The sequence below is a fragment of the Arachis hypogaea genome, chromosome 20, assembly GCF_003086295.3.
Source record: "Arachis hypogaea cultivar Tifrunner chromosome 20, arahy.Tifrunner.gnm2.J5K5, whole genome shotgun sequence".
Lineage (NCBI taxonomy): Eukaryota > Viridiplantae > Streptophyta > Magnoliopsida > Fabales > Fabaceae > Arachis > Arachis hypogaea.
The window spans coordinates 51503366-51520343 of record NC_092055.1 but is presented as its reverse complement, the minus strand read 5'-3'; the positions used below and the strand labels follow the sequence as shown (position 1 = coordinate 51520343).

At 37.9% G+C, this 16978-nt stretch overlaps 1 non-coding gene across 1 annotated transcript; it reads left to right on the top strand.

Moving 5' to 3' along the window:
* Positions 1–14913: 14913 nt before the first annotated feature.
* Positions 14914–15020, top strand: LOC112788168 (small nucleolar RNA R71). Its single transcript, XR_003195545.1, has one exon. It is a non-coding gene; the product is annotated as a small nucleolar RNA R71 (small nucleolar RNA).
* Positions 15021–16978: the final 1958 nt, after the last annotated feature.

The following is a 16978-nucleotide window of genomic DNA, read 5'->3' as shown; positions in this document are numbered from 1 at the left end:
TTCCCCTACCAACTTCAGAATGCTTGCCATTGAAGAATCGAAGATTGATGGTTCAGAGGTTATAAAAACTCTCGTTGTAAGTATAGTTACTAAACCAAGTAATCAACCTTTCTTAAAAATGTTTTGGGTGTCACAAGTAACAAACCCCTTTAAAAATTGTTAACCGAGTATTCAAACCTCGGGTCATCTTCTCAAGGAACTGCAAGGAAGTATGTTCTTATTACTGGCTATAAAGGTTGTAATCGGGGTTTAGAAGGTGAGAAGCAAGTGATTTAAATGACAAGTAAAGTAGATGGCAATTGAAATAAATAAACACTGTAAAGCAACTTTTGGCAAGGTAAGAGAAATTGGAAGTCCAACTTGGTTATCTCCCTCAACAATAATGAAAGTTGAATCTAAATTCCACTTAGTTAACCTTTACTAAAGTAAAGGAAAGTCAAAGGGCTAATTAGTTTGACCTTCGAATCCTATTTATTTTCCTAAGAAAAAGTTGGGATTATTGAAGTTCAGTTCAATTAGCAAGATAACGATTATCAGTTATGTTGAGTTTGATAATGTTGAGTTACTGATTTCTTAACCAAGACCAAAAGGAGAAAAAGTAAAAATTGCTGGAATAAAAATATCCTCAGATGGAAAGCAATGGTAACACAAATTAAAGAGAAAGCAATCAATAACTGAAATACCTCAAATAATCATTAATTCAAATCATAACATGGAAAGGGTTCATAAGTCAAGTTGGCAACATTTATATGTACGAATAAAAGCATTAAAGTAAATATTAAACCTGGATCGAGAGTCACTCTTACAAACTAAGAGAAGTCCTAAATCCTAATCCTAAACCTAAGAGAGAGAGGAGAGAACCTCTCTCAAACTAAATCTAAATCATGGAAAGTAATAAAAATGCGAGCTCCCCTCTGAATGGATGCATTCCCCCACTTTATAGCCTCCAATATATGCTTTCTGGGCCGAAAACTGGGTCAGAAACAGCCCAGAAATCGCCCCCTGCATATTCTGGTACGTTCAGGTCGCGGACAAGTGACGTGGAGGCGTCGTCCACGCGGCCGCGCGGATTAGAGTTCGCAGATGCGATGCGTCCGCGTGGATCACGCGTTCGTGTCACCTAGCATCAGGGAAACTATGGCATATTATATATCAAATCGAAGTCTCGGACGTTAGCTTTCTAACGCAACTAGAACCGTGTCATTTGGACCTCTGTAGCTAAAGTTATAGCCGTTTGAGTGCGAAGAGGTCAAGCTGGACAGCTTAGCAGTTTCTCCAACTTCTTGTATTCCTTCCACCTTTGCATGCTTCCTTTCCATCCTCTGAGCCATTCCTGCCCTGTAATCTCTGAAAACACTTAACACATATATCAAGGCATCTAATGGTAATAAGAGAGGATTAATAATAAGCAAATATAAGATCAAAGAAGCATGTTTTCAATCATAGCACAAAACCAGGAAGGAAAATGTAAAACATGCAAATAGTATGAATACGTGGGTAAAGAGTTGATAAAAACTACTCAATTGAGTACAAGATAAACCATAAAATAGTGGTTTATCACTCATCCTCAAGTAACAATTAGAACAGTAGTGATGGGGCTAAGATGGATCATGAGTGTCTTACACAATGAAATGTTAGTAGTAAATGTGTTTTAAGCAAGCAAAATTAAAGATAACCATGAAGGCACAGAGAAACAGAGACATTGTGATTGCAAAAACAAGTGGGGTGTGCATGATACATGGCATAAATGATAAGTGGCACACCAAACTTAGTGTGACACTTTCACTTGGAATTGATGCAAGCATCTAGTAAAGATTGGAACAAATTTTGTTGAATAGCAACACCAAACTTAGAATGCAATCACATGTCAATTTATTTGAACTAAAACAAAGGAAACTGTTATATGTTAAATTCAATTACCAAGGGAAGAATCTGTCATGAATAAGGATTTCTTGGTGAGGTATTTAACAAAAATAGTTAAGGAGCAAAATAAATGAAAGCATTAAAAACAAGGAAATGACTAAAACAAAGAGAATACTAAAGATGTAAAAAGAAAAATAACACTGTAAAGGCATTAAGATTATGTAGATGGTGCACGAAATTGTGATTACACTTTTCACAACTTCGCACAACTAACCAGCAAGTGCACTGGGTCGTCCAAGTAATACCTTACGTGAGTAAGGGTCGATCCCACAGATATTGTCGGCTTGAAGCAAGCTATAGTTATTTTGTAAATCTTAGTCAGGAGATTAATGATAAGAGTGATTATATTTATGAAAAATAAATAACATAAAATAAATGGTACTTGTGATTCAGTAAGGAGAAGCAGGCTGAGGTTCCGAAGATGCTCTGTCATCTGAATCTCTGCTTACCTACTATCTTCTTCTCCAAACACGCATGGCTTTCTTCCATGGCAGGCTGTATCCTCTCGGATGAAAAATACCAGGCGCTGTCACCACATGGCTAATCATCTGTCGGTTCTCACTAGCGTCAGAATAGGACCATTGTCCTTTTGCACACTGTCACTGCGCCCAACATTCGCAAGTTTGAAGCTCGTTACAGTCATCCCCTTCTAGACCCTACTCGGAATACCACAGAAAAGGTTTAGACTTTTCGGATCTCAGGAATGCTGTCAATTAATTCTAGCCTCTACCACGAAGATTTTGATCTCACGGATTTGGTCCTTGGATCAGATACCCAAGAGATACGCACTCAAGCTGTCTCCCAATAACTACGTTGAGCTCAGATAGAACGGGAGTGGTTGTCAGGCACGCGTTCATAGATTTGAGAATAATGATGAGTGTCACGGATCATCATTTTCTCCAGATTGAAGTACGAATGTGTATCTTAGAATAGAATCAAGCATGATTGAATAGAAAACAGTAGTAATTGCATTAATCCATTGAAACACAACAGAGCTCCTCACCCCCCACCTATGGGGTTTAGAGACTCATGCCGTCAAAGATACAATATGGAATGTAAAAAATGTCATGAGTTACTGAATGAATCTCTAAAAGTAGCTTTTATACTAGACTAGTAATCTAGGGTTACATAAAATGAGTAACTAAGTGCAGATACTGCAGAAATCCACTTTCGGGGCCCACTTGGTGTGTGCTTGGGCTGAGCATTGAAGCTTTTTCGTGCTTAGGCTGTTCCTGGAGTTAAATTCCAGCTTTGGTGCCAGTTTGGGCGTTTAACTCCAATTCTGGTGCCAGTTTGGGCATTTTACGCCAAGATGTTTTAGGCTGGCTTTGGACGCCAGTTTGGCCATCAAATCTCAAAAAAAGTATAAACTCTTATATATTACTGGAAAGCCCAGAATGTCTACTTTCCAACGCAATTAAGAGCGCGCCAATTGGGTTTCTGTTGCTCCAGAAAATTCACTTAGAGTACAGGAGGGTCAGAATCCAGATACCCTGCCTGGCGTTAAACGCCAGGAATCCTTCTTTACTGGACGTTTTTCTGAACACCCAAAATGCTGCCATTTCTGGCGTTAAATGCCCAGAATGCTGCCCATTCTGGCATTTAATGCCCAGAATGCTGCCTGCATGGGCGTTTAATGCTCATTTTGCTATCTTTACTGGCGTTTAAACGCCAGTAAGCCTGTCCTCTAGGGTGTGCTGTTTTTGATCTTCTTTTTGATTCTGCTTTAATTCTGTAGCTATTTTTGTGACTCCACATGATCATCAACCTAAAGAAAACATAAAATAACAATGGAAAACAAATAAATATAATTAAATAACATTGGGTTGCCTCCAAATAAGCGCTTCTTTATTGTCTTTAGCTGGACTTTTACTGAGCTTTACTGCCTCCCACACATCTATGGATCATTCCATCTGCACACCTCTTTAAGAGATATGGTTCATCCCACAAGTAGTACTTTGCATCAGAAATTAATTTTTTCATTTGCTGCTTAATGTACTCCTTGGGTATGAATCTCACAGCTTTATAGTTTGCAATGTCTGCAAACCATAGTACTTCCTGAATGGCGAAGAGTTGCTCATCCGGAAAGGTTTCAGAGATCTCAATAGGAGGGAGGGACGCTCCTGCTACTGGTTCTATCCGGGACAGGTGATCAGCTACTTAGTTCTCTATCCCCTTTCTATTTCTTATTTCTATATCAAACTCTTGTAGAAGCAACACCCATCTTATGAGCCTGGGTTTTGAATCCTGCTTTGTGAGTAGATATTTTAGAGCAGCATGGTCAGTGTACACAATCACTTTTGATCCTACTAAATAAGACCTGAACTTGTCAATGGCATAAACCACTGCAAGCAACTCCTTTTCTGTGGTTGTGTAATTCTTCTGTGCGTCATTCAAAACATGGCTAGCATAGTAAATGACGTGCAGAAGCTTGTTATGCCTATGTCCCAATACTACACCAATGGAATGGTCATTGGCATCACACATTAGTTCGAATGGTAATGTCCAGTCTGGTGCAGAGATGACTGGTGCTGTGACCAGCTTAGCTTTTAAAATTTCAAATGCCTGCAGACACTCTGTGTCAAAGATAAATGGCATGTCAGCAGCTAGCAGATTGCTCAGAGGTTTTGCAATTTTTAAAAAATCCTTTATAAACCTCTTATAGAATCCTGCATGCCCCAGAAAGCTTCTAATTGCCTTAACATTGGTAGGTGGTGGTAATTTTTTAATTACCTCTACCTTAGCTTGATCCACCTCTATTCCCTTGTTCGAAATTTTGTGCCCAAGGACAATTCCTTCAGTCACCATAAAGTGACATTTTTCCCAGTTTAAAACTAGGTTAGTCTCTTGGCACCTTTTTAGAACAAGTGCTAGATGGTCAAGACAGGAGCTGAATGAGTCTCCAAATACTAAGAAGTCATCCATGAAGACTTCCAAAAATTTCTCTACCATGTCAGAGAAAATGGATAGCATGAACCTCTGAAAGGTTGCAGGTGCATTGCACAGACCAAATGGCATCCTCCTGTAGGCAAATACTCCAGATGGACATGTGAATGCTATTTTCTCTTGGTCCTGAGGGTCTACTGTAATTTGGTTGTAACCTGAATAGCCATCCAAAAAGTAGTCGTATTCATGGCCTGCTAGTCTCTCTAGCATTTGGTCTATGAATGGTAAAGGAAAATGATCCTTCCTGGTGGCTGTATTGAGCCTTCTGTAGTCAATACACATACGCCACCCTGTAACTATTCTTGTAGGAACCAGTTCATTCTTTTCATTAAGAACCACTGTCATGCCTCCCTTCTTGGGAACAACTTGGATAGGGTTCACCCAGGGGCTATCAGAAATAGGATAGATAATCCCAGCCTCTAGTAATTTAGTGACCTCTTTCTGCACCACCTCCTTCATGGCTGGATTTAGCCGCCTCTGTGGTTGAACCACTGGCTTAGCATCATCCTCCAATAGGATCTTGTGCATGCATCTTGCTGGGCTAATGCCCTTAAGATCACTTATAGACCACCTAAGAGCTGTCTTGTGTGTCCTTAGCACCTGAATTAGTGCTTTCTCTTCCTGTGACTTTAAAGAAGAGCTTATGATCACGGGAAAAGTGTTATCTTCTCCCAGAAATGCATATTTCAGGGATGGTGGTAGGGTTTGAGCTCGGGTTTAGGAGGCTTATCCTCTTCCTGAGGAGTTTCAGAGGTTCTTCTGTTCTCTCTGGTTCCTCCAGGTCAGGCTGAACATCGTCAAAAATGTCCTCTAGCTCTGATTCAAGACTCTCAGTCATATTGACTTCTTACACCAAGGAGTCAATAATATCAGCGCTCAGGCAGTCTTTTGATGTGTCTGGATGCTGCATAGCTTTGACAGCATTCAACTTAAACTCATCCTCATTGACTCTCAGGGTTATCTCCTTTTTTGGACGTCAATAAGGGTTCGTCCAGTTGCTAGGAAAGGTCTTCCTAGAATGAGATTTGCACTCTTGTGCTCCTCCATTTCCAGCACCACAAAGTCAGTAGGAAAGGCAAATGGCCCAACCTTAACAATCATGCCCTCAATTATGCCTGATGGGATTTTAATGGAGCCTTCAGCAAGTTGGAGGCATATCCAGGTTGGTTTAACTTCAGCAGTCAAACCAAGCTTTTTGATAGTGGATGTAAGTATTAGGTTGATACTTGCCCCAAGATCACATAGAGCTGTCTTGGTACAAGCACCCTCTAATGTGCATGGTATCATAAAGCTTCCGGGGTCTTTAAGCTTCTCTGGTTAGCTTTTCAGAATGACTGCACTGCATTCTTCAGTGAGGAAAACTTTTTCAGTTTCTCTCCAATCCTTCTTATTACTTAAGATCTCTTTCATGAACTTAGCATAAGAGGGTATTTGCTCGAGTGCCTCTGCAAACGGAATCTTTATTTCAAGAGTCCTGAGATAGTATGCAAAGCGGGCAAATTGTTTGTCTTGTTCTGCTTGGCGGAGTTTCTGAGGATAAGGCATCTTGGCTTTATATTCTTCAACCTTAGTTGCTGCAAGTTTATTTCCTACAGAAGTGGTTGGAGAAGCCTGCTTAAGGGGGTTATTATCAGCACTTGCAGGTGTCTGATCCCTTGTTGGCGTTTGAACGCCAGAATTACCACCCTTTTCTGGCGTTTGGACGCTAGAACTGGCCATCCCTTGGGCGTTTAACGCCACCTTTCCACCCTGTTCTGGCATTTGAACGCCAGAATCATTCCTCTCTGGGCTCTTACTGTCCTCAGAGGGATTTGGGCAGTGGGTTGGTTATCCTCTGTCAGTTGTTCCTTTCTTGGCTTTCTGCCGCTTTGAGTTGAGACATTCAATGTCTTCCTACTCCTTAATTGAACAGCTTGGCATTCTTCTGTTATCTGTTTAGATAGCTACTGTCTTGTCTAATCCAATTGTGCTTCCATATTCTTGTTAGCAGTTTTAGTGTCTTGGAGCATCTCTTTAAATTCTGTGAACTGTTTTGTTATAATAAGCAATTGCTGATTGAATTCAGCAACTTGTTCTTGAGGACTAAGTTCAGTAGATACTGCTTTAGCTTCTTTTTTTCATGGAGGACCCACTACTTAAGTATACATATTGATTTCTGGCAACTGTATCAATAAGCTCTTGAGCCTCTTCAATTGTCTTTCTCATGTGTATAGATCCACCAGCTGAGTGGTCTAGAGATATCTGGGCCTTTTCTGTAAACCCGTAGTAGAAGATGTCTAACTGCACCCACTCTGAAAATATTTCAGATGGGCATTTCCTTAGCATCCCTCTGTACCTCTCCCAGGAATTATAAAGAGATTCATTATCCTCTTGTTTAAAGCCTTGGATGCCCAGCCTTAGCTGTGTCATCCTTTTTGGAGGGAAATATTGATTCAGGAATTTGTCTGATAACTGTTTCCATGTTCTTATGCTTGCTGTGGGTTAGTTATTTAACCACCTCTTAGCTTGATCTTTTACAGCAAATGAAAACAGTAATAATCTATAGACATCCTGATCTACTTCCTTATCACGTACTGTGTCAGCAATTTGTAAGAACTGTACCAGAAACTCAGTAGGTTCTTCCTGTGGAAGACCAGAATACTGGCAATTTTGCTGCACCATGATAATGAGCTGAGGGTTTAGCTCAAAACTGCTGGCTCTTATGGGGGGGTATACAGATACTACTCCCATATGCAGCAGTAGTGAGGTTAGCATATGACCCCAGAGTCCTTCTTGACTGTTCATTTCCACTTAGGTCCATGAAGGAGAAAGGGAGATGATGTAGATTGTAAAATAAAATTTTTTTGAATACCGAAATTAAAAGAAAATAAAATAAAATAAAATAAATAAAAAGTCGAATATACGTCCAAAAATTAAAAGATAATTGAAAACTAAAATAATTAATTAATTAAAAAGATTTGAAAAATATACGACTTTAAAATTTTAAAGATTGAAACTTCCTTAACAAGGAAACACCAAACTTAAAATTTTTCAATCAAAATAATAAAATAGAACAAGTAATTGAAAAAGATTTAAAAAGAATTGAGATTAGAAAAGATAAGATAAGTTAGCTAAGAGAAGATAAGGAATTTAAATTAAAAATTTTTGAAATTTAAATTTTAAAATTGAAAATTAAATTTTGAATTTTAAATTTTAAAATTTGAAATTTGAAATTTGAAATTTAAAATTTGAATTTTGAAATTTGAATTTTGAATTTTGGAAGTTGAAATTTGAAATTTGAATTTGAAATAAGATAAGATAAGATTTTGAAAAAGATATGATATTTTTTTAAAAAAAAAAGATTTAAATTTTGAAATTTTTAAAACTAAGATAAGATAAAATAGAAATTTTAAAATAAAAATCTGAAATTCTTATGTAAATTTCGAAAATTATCTTAAAATAAAGAGAAAATATTTTTTTTTTGAATTTAATGAGGAAAGAGAAAAATAATAAAATGACACCAAACTTAGAATTTTTAGATCAAAACAAAGAAAACAAACAAGAAAGCTTTGAATGTCAAGATGAACACCAAGAACAAATTTTAGAAATCTTTAGGAAAATAAAAACACAAAGGACACCAAACTTAAAAATTTTTATACTTTGGACACTAATAATTCGAAAATGCAGAAGAAAAAGAAGGAAAGACACAAAACAAGAAAAACTAAAGATCAAACAAGGAAAATAAACAAGAACGACTTGAAGATCAAGAAAGAACAAGGAACATGTAATTCGAAAAATTAAAAGAAAAATAAAGGCATGCAATTGACACCAAACTTAAAACATGAAACTAAACCCAAACAGAAGACTAAATTATGAGGTTATTGGTTTTTATTTATTTATTAAAAATTTTCGAAAAGAAATTTAGAAAAATAAAACAAGGATTTTAAAGATTTTAACAAGAACAATAATAAAAGACTCAAAGACAAATTACAGATTAATAAATAAAAGTAAAAATTTTTGAAAGATTTTTTTGAAAAGAAAATAAAAGACTCAAACTTAGTGACTCTAAACCAACCAAAAAGATAAATTCTTCCTAATCTAAGCAACAAAATGAACCGTCAGTTGTCCAAACTCGAACAATCCCCGGAAATGGCGCCAAAAACTTGGTGCACGAAATTGTGATTACACTTTTAACAACTTCGCACAACAAACCAGCAAGTGCACTGGGTCGTCCAAGTAATACCTTACGTGAGTAAGGGTCAATCCCACAGAGATTGTCGGCTTGAAGCAAGCTATGGTTATTTTGTAAATCTTAGTCAGAAGATTAATGATAAGAGTGATTATATTTATGAAAAATAAATAACATAAAATAAATGGTACTTGTGATTCAGTAATGAGAAGCAGGCTGAGGTTCCAGAGATGCTCTGTCATCTGAATCTCTGCTTTTCTACTGTCTTCTTCTCCAAACATGCATGGCTTCCTTCCATGGCAGGCTGTATGATCCTCTCGGATGAAAAATACCAGGCGCTGTCACCGCACGGCTAATCATCTATCGGTTCTCACTAGCGTCGGAATAGGACCATTGTCCTTTTGCACAATGTCACTGCGCCCAACATTCGCAAGTTTGAAGCTCGTTACAGTTATCCCCTTCTAGACCCTACTCGGAATACCACAGACAAGGTTCAGACTTTCTGGATCTCAGGAATGCTGTCAATTAATTCTAGCCTCTACCACGAAGATTCTGATCTCACGGATTTGGTCCTTGGATCAGATACCCAAGAGATACGCACTCAAGCTGTCGCCTAATGACTACGTTGAGCTCAAATAGAGCGGGAGTGGTTGTTAGGCACGCGTTCATAGATTTGAGAATAATGATGAGTGTCACGGATCATCATCTTCTCCAGATTGAAGTACGAATGTGTATCTTAGAATAGAATCAAGCGTGATTAAATAGAAAACATTAGTAATTGCATCAATCCATTGAAACACAGCAGAGCTCCTTACCCCCCCCCCCACCTATGGGGTTTAGAGACTCATGCCGTCAAAGATACAATATGGAATGTAAAAAATGTCATGAGTTACTGAATGAATCTCTAAAAGTAGTTTTTATACTAGACTAGTAACCTAGGGTTACAGAAAATGAGTAACTAAGTGCAGATAGTGCAGAAATCCACTTCCGGGGCCCACTTGGTGTGTGCTTAGGTTGAGAATTGAAGCTTTTTCGTGCTTAGGCTATTCCTGGAGTTAAACGCCAGCTTTGGTGCCAGTTTGGGCGTTTAACTCCAATTCTGGTGCGAGTTTGGGCGTTTTACGCCAAGATGTTTTAGGCTGGCTTTGGACGCCAGTTTGGGCCATCAAATCTTAGGCAAAGTATGGACTATTATATATTCCTGGAAAGCCCAGAATGTCTACGTTCCAACGCAATTAAGAGCGCGCCAATTGCGCTTCTGTAGCTCTAGAAAATTTACTTCGAGTGCAGGAGGGTCAGAATCCAACAGCATCTGCAGTCCTTTTTCAACCTCTGAATCAGATTTTTGCTCAGTTCCCTCAATTTCAGCCAGAAAATACTTGAAATCACAGCAAAACACACAAACTCATAGTAAAGTTCAGAAATGTGATTTTTGAATAAAAAATGATAAAAATATAATAAAAAGTAACTAAAACATGCTAAATACTATGTAAAAATAATGCCAAAAAGGGTATAAATTATCCGCTCATCAGCAGACAAGTGGTGTTGCTAGATAAATTGCCTAGAAAAATAAGTGGCACACCAAACTTAGAATCTTAGTGTGACACTTTCAATTCAGATTTGATGCAATCATCCATAGAGATTAAAAACAGATTGTTGCAGGGCAACACCAAACTTAGAATGTAATCATATACCAATTTATTGAATTTAAACAAAGCAGACAGAGAAAGTAAACAAAGCAAAGGAATGAAATGTTACCTAAGGTTGGGTTGCCTCCCAACAAGCACTCTTTTAGTGTCATTAGCTTGACATGTTATTTTTCATTTTCTTCCTCATCTTCCAGTTTGTTAAGAGGAATGACCTCAAGGGGAGAGATGAACCAGCTAGTGTTCCCTGTCTTGGCCTCTCCTCAGCAAGCTTCCTTTTGTTAATGGCTTGATTGAGCTTGCTTGCTGGATAAAGGGGTAGGATTGGTGCTCTTGTTAGTTGCCTTCACTTCTTAGATATCAATACTTGGTGGTTGTGTGATGGTTGGAGTATTTTCTTCATCAAAAGTCTTTTGAATTGGTGGTTCCATGAGCTCTTCCTCTATGTACTTCTCTGATTCACTTGAGTGTGAACTCTCTTGAGTGACTTCCTCACTTTCTTGTTCCTCCACTTCCTCCTTTGCACTCAACATTTGATTTAATAGCACTTTTATGGAGGAGGTTTGTTGATCTTCCCAAGATTTTTTCATTTCCTCTTTATATCTTTCAATCACAGATTCAAGTGTTGAGAGTTTTTAGTTCAGGAAAGTTTGTGAGAGTTGTGAGTTTTCATGTTCCATTGTCATCTCAAGTGGCTCCTGTAGATATGCAATTTCAGGTTCAAATATCTCCACCACCTCATTCTTCATTGAAATTTTGCTTGATATAGGTGCCTCTTCTTCTTGCTTTTTCACTTCCTCCTTCACATCCACTAATTGGTCTTCATCTTCCTTGCTTAGTAATTCAGAGTGTTTCCTTATTTTCTCCAAGTGCTCCTCCATCTTTTGAAGAATGATTTCTTGTTCTCTCCAGGATTGTTCTTGCCTTTCCAATAATTTTCTGGACTTTTGAAGGGGATCCTCAGCTACTAGCTCAAAAGATGAAAGTTGAGAGAGATTTTGTGGATATGGATGTGTTGTGGTGAGGTCATTTTGAATGGTATGGAATGAATCTTGTGAGTTGTGGAATGAATTTTGTGAATGTTGAAATGAGTCTTCTGTGTAGTGAAATGAATCTTGTGGTTGGTGAAATGAGTTGTATAGATCTTGGAGGAAACTTTGTGTTGAGGCAAAAATCAAGTGATGAAAACTTTTCAAGTGGAGAACTGGGAGGTGAGGTTGGGCAATTTAGCATGAATGAATTGAAGGTTTGCTCAAGTGATGATGGCTCTTGATTAATGGAGTATGATTCATTAAGTGCCTTCTGATTTTGATCATTCCAAGCACAACTTGAAGAATTTTTAAATTCATCACAGTATGGCTCATCTTGTGGCATTGAGGGCCAATTTTGCATGAATTTATTGAAAGCACACTCCACTAATGATGTCTCTTGATGAGTATCATATGGAGCATTGAAATTCCCTTCCCAGCCATAGTTTATGTTAGTGTCATAACAGTGTGATTCACTTTGTGGCTCTGGGAGGAAATTCATTTCAATTGATTGTTCACATTCTTGTTGATATTCCCAGACACCATGAGGGTAATGACATAAATCATCTTGTGGTTCTGGATCATATCTCATGTGAATTGCTTCATCATCTATCATTTCTTGGTGATATTCCCAGCCACCATTAGAATAATGACTTGAACATTTTGTGGTGGTGGAAAATATCCCATATGATTCTCTTGCTCATCTTGTGGTTCTGAAGCATATCTCCATTGATTGGAGTGCTCAGAATCTATGATCTCTTGGTGAGACTCCCAACCACCATTAGAATAGTCAATTGGTGATGGTGAGTAATATCCCATAAAATTTGTTTGATCACAAGATGAGTTGAACTTTATTTGAATTTTGTAAAATACAATCGCCAAGAAAACTGAAATTCATGTCTCAGATGAGATTTGATTAGTGAGGCAAAAACACAAACACCTTGCTATCAGCTTAAAACAGAAAACAAAAAACAAAGAAAATGCTTAATCTAGACTTCTCACCCACTTAATCATTGTCGATCTATATCAATCCCCGGCAACGGTGCCAAAAACTTGATGAGGGAAAATTAGATTTCCACTCAAACTCACCGGCAAGTGTACCAGGTCGCATCAAGTAATAATAACTCAAAAGAGTGAGGTCGATCCCACAAGGATTGATAGATTAAGCAACTTTAGTGAGATGATTAGTCTAGTCAAGCTAACAGTGGTGAATTGGATGAAATTAAACTAACAGAAAGTGAATTGCAGGAATTGTAAAATGCAGAAAGTAAATGGTAAAATCTTAAAGAGCAAGAAATGTAAATTGCATCAAATGTAAAGGGAATTGGGTGCAGGGAAATTAAAGAAATAAGTAGATCCGATCTTAGAACAATTACAAAAGATTTAAATGGCATGAAAAGTAAATTCAGATTGCAGCAAGCTCAAATGTAAAGTTGCAGAATGTAAATGTGCAGAAGAGGAAATCGTAGCAGAAAAGGAAATTGTAGTAGAAAAGGAAATTGTAGCAGAAATTTAAATTCAATAAACTGAATTCAATGTCACTGAAATGTAGAAGGTGCAGGAAAATTAAAAGTGTATCAAAGAGAGCCTCCTATTCTACTCCTACTCCTACTCCTACTACTACCTAGCAGCCTAACCGAGCTCCCTTTTGAAAATGAAACAGATGCTTTTATATCTGCTTTACAAAATGAAAGTGAAAATAAAATTAAAAACAAATTACAATTCAAATGAAATTCCTATTATAATTGTTTCTTGTGCCTTTGAGTCATGTCCAATGGGCTTTTGTTGGTTTGTATTTGAATGAGAGGGTGGATCCGGATTGTTTGACTTGGTTCAAGTGGATTAGGATGCAATTGGTGTTCCCAGTGGAGCGTTCAGTTCACTTTTTGAACTCCATGTTCAGTAGCCTTGGTGCTCCCCTCACGTGCATTGTTGGTGTGCACCTTGCCTCCTCTAGCGTTCCCTTAGTGAACGCTGAGTTCACTCTTTGAGCGCTGGCTCTTGGGTGCTTTGGTCTTCATTAGTGCTACCTTAGTGAACTCCAAGTTCACTTATTGAGCGCTGGCTCTTTTGGTTGAGCACTCTCCCTTGCCCAGTATTGCAAGTCACAAAAACGTTAAGAAAATGAACGTGGCGTTCACTTCCATAGTGAACGCTGGCCAAAATGTGTTTTTGGGCCTTAAAGATACCTATCACTTGTGCTTTAATTTCATGCCAAATATAGATTGTTATATATTATTGGAAATCTCTAAATGTCAGCTTTTCAACGCAACTAAAAGCGCATCAATTGGACATCTGTAGCTCAAGTTATGGTCCTTTGAAGAAGGCATGGTCATGCTGTCAGCGCCAAGTTAACAAAGTGAACGCCCAGTTAACTTAGTGAGCGCTCCGTTTGCTTCCAAGATGAAATTCACGAGAAAGTTAACAAAGTGAACACCCAGTTAATAAAGTGAACACCCAGTTAACAAAGTGAACCCCCAGTTATCTTAGTGAGCGCTGATTGTCAAACAGAGCATGCTTCCTTGATTTAGTCATGGGCCACGCTTTTAAAAGCGTGGCCTAAGGCTCCAAAGTGTGTCTAAACTCTAAAATGTGCCCCAAAGTTCTTCTTTTTTTCTTTTTGAGCCCATTTTGTGCTATTTTACTTCTTTTTCTTCTTATTTCCTACAAAGTTTATAAAATCAAAAGATCAAAGAAATATACCATTTAAGCACAAAAGAATGCAATATTTAAGTACTAATCATCAATTTCTTGTATGAAAAAGCATAGAAAAACATGACATGATGGCATGTCATTAGTAGTGTCCTCATTGAGTTGAGGGCACTCATCGGTGTAATGAGTGTTACAAGCACAAACACCACATATCCTTGATGGTCCTTCGATCCTTGGAGGTTCAGGTGGGGCATTTATCAAAGCTTGAGGGATTTGTTGCCCTTGGGTGATTTGCCTCAATAAAATCGTCATCTCACCAAGGGTCTTAGTCAAAATCGCATCTTCGGAGGGAGAAACCTCACTCAAAGCTTTTGGTCGTAGACTCCTTGCCCTTGAGTGTTGAGTTGAGTCCGCTAGGTCCGATATAACATCCCATGCTTCTGCAGCGGTCTTGTTCTTGGTCAATGATCCTCCACTCACGGCATCCAAGAGAAGCTTATCTTGGTGGTGCATTCCTTCACAGAAATAACTGATAAGAACCAACTCGTCAATCCGGTGGTGAGGGCAAGCCTCCAGCAACTTCTTAAATCTCTCTCAGTATTCATACAAAGTCTCCCCATCTCGTTGCACAATGCAAGAGATCTCTCTTCGCAGCTTGTCTGTTTTCTGAGGAGGGTGGAACTTCTCCAAAAATTCTTTACGCAACAAGTCCCAATTAGATCTAACTTCACCCGGTTGAGTATAAAACCACTCCTTCGCTTTTCCCTCTAAAGAGAACGGGAAAGCGAAGACCAGCACTGCGGCTTCATCCGCTCCATGTCTTCTCGCAGTTGCGCATTGATGAACAGATTTTTGCTAGTAAAGAATTCACAATAAATCCTCGTTACTAGTATAGTTTCTAAACTAACAAAGAATCCTTTCATACAAAAATAATTGTTTGTCACTAAAGCAAACCTAATAAAATAAACCGAAGTATTTAACCTCGGGTCGTCTCTCAAGGAATTGCAGGGAAGTGTTCTTGTTATTGGTTATAAGTTTTCTGAGAAATTTTAAGAGTTGGAGAATAGAAAAATAAATTATTGTAAATTAAAGCAATGAAAATTAACAAGAGAATTTATATAATTAAAATAAAAAGCCTTGGCTAGGAAAAGATTAGTCGGAAGTTCTATCCTTGTTGGATTTCCCAAGATTAATAGTAATAGGTTGTTGTTTATACTTAGTTAACCCTTACCGAATAAAAGAAAGTCAAGTAAGGAGCCAACTTCTATTCACAAGTCCTAATCCTCTCCCTTGGGAAGGATTAGCGTTAGTGACTAGAGAACCAGCCAACAATTCCCAATTACAAATTAACTCTTGAGTCTTCCAACTCAAGGGTCTCCAAATAATTATCAATTCCAAAGCCAAGTTGGAAGCCTACTCCATTGACATGGATGCTAATTTCGCATACATGTAAAGGGAGTAGAAAGAAGACATGATACTTGGACTCAATTGAAAATAATCAAGAAATAATGAAATTAAATAGAAAAGTATCTTTGCATTAATTAATTCCAAAATCGAAGGTATCCATATAACTCTAAATAAAGTAAATGGGGAATAAAAAGAGTAAAGGAATAGGAAACAAACTAGAATAATAAAGACTTCAACGGAGATAGTAACTCTTTTCAATATCCAACTCAAAAGCATAAAACTAGGAATCCTAAAACCTAGAGAGAGGAGAGAGTCTCTCTCTAGAAAACTACATCTAAACCCTAAAATTATGTGAATGAAAGTTGTGTGAATGAATGAATGGATCCTCCCACTCTGTAGCCTCTAATATGTGTTTTTCGGGCCGAAAATTGGGTCAAAAACAGCCCAGAAATCGCTGGGGCGAATTCTGATACGCTGAATTTTTGCAGATGCACACGTGCGCGTGATGCACGCGTGCGCATGATGCACCCGTGCGCGTCCCCTATCTTTAGGGAAACTATAGAAAATTATATATCATTTTGATGCCCCGGATGTTAGCTTTCCAATGCAACTGGAACCGCCTCACTTGGACCTTTGTAGCTCAAGTTATGATTGATTGAGTGCGAAGAGGTCAGGGCTGACAGCTTTGCAATTCCTTCAATTTCTTGTATTCCTTCCATTTTTACATGCTTCCTTTCCATCCTCTAAGCCATTCCTGCCCTATAAACCCTGGGAACAATTAACACACATATCACAGCATCGAATGGTAATAAGGGAGAATTAAAATTAGTAATTTAAGGCCAAAGAAGCATGTTTTCAATCAAAGCACAGAATTAGAAAGGAAAATGTAAAACATGCAAATTATATGAATAAGTGTGAGTTTAGTGGATAAAAATCCACTCAATTAAGTATAAAATGTACCATTAAATAGTAGTGCATCAAATCTCCCCACACTTAAACATTTGCATGTCCTCATGCTAAGCTCAAGAGAAGCTATAAAGGAGTGAAGAGGAATGGTAAAACTTATGAAATACAACCTATCTATATGAATGCAACTAAATGCAAAATTGATGAGCAGATATTTTATACCCTTTTTGGCATTGTTTTTACATAGTTTTTAGTATGTTTTAGTTACTTTTTATTATATTTTTATTATTTTGTATTATATT